Raw genomic sequence first — 2,526 nt, forward strand, 5'->3', positions numbered from 1 at the left:
AGGCTCCACACATGAAAATGTGGGACGATGTGAATGTCCGATATTATTACTGTTAGTCCAACAGTATTTACCAATAATTTGTTCTAATTTTTTTTATCAGATTGCTTGATTAATCATAAGAATAATTGAAAGATTACTTGATTACTAAAATAACAGTTTACAACAGCACTATTTCCTCCAATCAACCAACCTCAGTTAAAAGGGTCATCTCTTTTCTGAAAGTGGGTTGACTAAACAAAAACAGGAGGTGCCAATCCATCCCCAACAGATGCAAGGCGCATTGCCTCCTTCACCCTGCTCAGGACAAACAGGCGTCCCTGATCAGTGGAGCGCAGGTCAGGACTCAGGTATATTGAGGGGAAAAGGGCGGTGCTTTCATTCCACAGCCAGTTCAGTTGATCATTGCGCTCAATCTCAACAGCAGGACAACGTCCTGTGTAGCTATCCATTTTCCCTTTGAAGTTATGGTTGTAACAATCAGGAAACTGGTAGAAGCCCCACAGCTGATTCGGTCTCAAACTTTTAGCCTGTTTCAGGGTCTCCAGCATGAAGTTGCTAGCTGAAAGTTCAAATTCTTCTTTTGCAGCAGTCGCCACTTGCCCTTGAGTCAATGTAGAGTTCTTTTTGGCCAACAGCTCACGTGATCTCCTTCTATAGATATCTTTGCCAGACCAGTTTCAAACCCACAAGGGGCGCCATTCCTCCCAGTCAATGACAGACACACCTTTAGCCTGGCGGTCTGGTATGTATGTATCTAGATCCTTAGACATTTGTTCAAGGTGCTGAGAGAGACTGACACTTTGTGGAAGGCCCCCATTCACTTCTGTGTCTTTAGTGTCATAATAAGGATAAATCCAGAGGTTGTCCTTATAGAACAATGTGAGAGCCTGCCCAACAACGCCCTGAGTGGGGGTTGACACTATGTCAAACTGGTCTAATGATAACTTAACACGTTCTTGTGTCTCACAGTCCTGAGTGGGAGCGTTCCAGACGAAAATAACTGGCTTCTTGGGGTGTAATGGCCAGCTTGTCTGCTTTGTGTCTGCTGAACCCAGGACTACCCATGATGTAAACAGACCAAGGAGCAACCAGGACAGTCGGTCAACTGCAGAGAGGAAAGAGGGGAATACAGTCCTCATGGTGGTGCCTCCGACCTTCACTCCTCTGTTTCCAAAAGACAAAAAAACGATGTGAAATTGACATACAACATTTAAACAGAAAAATCTATGTTCTCTATATTGTTTGACTGTCTAATGTTTTAGAAAACAAAAAAAAACGTCTGAATTGGGTCACTTCAGGCTGCAGTGTGAACGTAACCTTTGTCAATTTAAGTTTGCTTCTTTCACAAAGAGCATTCACTCAGTCATGTTTCTGCAAACACAATATGACAAAATGATCATGGAGATGATGGCCTTGGTTTCTTACCATTTAAGATGTAAAGCAAATAGAGTAGCAGTTGAATCAGACACTGCAGGGAATCGACCCGGGGTCAACAAAACAAAACAAAACAAAAAAACTAAGGCCCCGTTTACACGACAACGATTTCGGGGGAAAACGGAAGAGTTTTGTTGCGTTTGTAGTGTGCATTTAGACGAAACCACTGAATGTTTTCTCTGACAACGACAGAGATTGAAAACGGCTTTCAGAGTGCGATGTCTCTGAAACGTACCGTTTTCTGTTGTCGTGTAAACAGAGAAAACGGATCTGTTCGTCAGTATGACGCAAAACATAGCTCCTTCCTACAATCCACAGAAGAAGAAACTACTCACAATGCTGGTGTTATTGCTTCCCCATCACATACAGTTCCCTCAGTGTCTCTTCACCACACCGCACCGCCCAGGTGGCAAAATACACGGCTGCTTGTTCAGCCCTCTTATCTAGAGAACTACGGACCAGCCCCGGCTCCAGACTAGTTTAACAGGGAGGCATCGACTTATTATTAATACTGTATTCGCTCCCATCTTAACGGTTGTAACAGCTTTCAGGTACAACTCATTTTTTACGCATGGGCACCCAAGTTTCAAAGAATCTAGCACCAACTAGTGGTGTTTCAGGACATTACACGTTTTCGATGTGTACCGTTACTGTGTAAACACAGATCGTAATTAGAACGTTATCGTGTAAACGATCCAACAAAAACGGAACAATAGTGCCGTTTTTGTTGGATCGTTGTCATGTAAACGCCCGCTAAGGTAAACTTCTTTGACAAATTAATACTCAAAACAAAACATCTCAGTTCCATTTCGTGTTTCAAAAATAAACAATCTTTCTGCTAGTTTAAATCATGAATTGTTTTCAAATTGTAATTATGATTAGAAAACTAACTTACAAAGTCTGTCTAGTAAACTGCATTAACTAATAATTGATTTATTAAATTTAAAATATTTTACTATTCCTCATAGGAATGTGTGGTACATATCTATCTATCTATCTATGTATCTATCTATCTATCTATCTATCTATCTATCTATCTATCTATCTATCTATCTATCTATCTATCTATCTATCTATCTATCTATCTATCTA

General features: G+C 40.9%; 1 pseudogene; it reads right to left on the reverse strand.

The window, feature by feature from the left end:
• Positions 1-82: 82 nt before the first annotated feature.
• On the reverse strand, positions 83-1,476 carry LOC103132954 (hyaluronidase-2-like; annotated as a pseudogene).
• Between the last annotated feature and the right edge of the window lie 1,050 nt (positions 1,477-2,526).

The sequence above is a fragment of the Poecilia formosa genome, unplaced genomic scaffold (assembly GCF_000485575.1).
Source record: "Poecilia formosa unplaced genomic scaffold, Poecilia_formosa-5.1.2 Scaffold1684, whole genome shotgun sequence".
NCBI lineage: Eukaryota > Metazoa > Chordata > Actinopteri > Cyprinodontiformes > Poeciliidae > Poecilia > Poecilia formosa.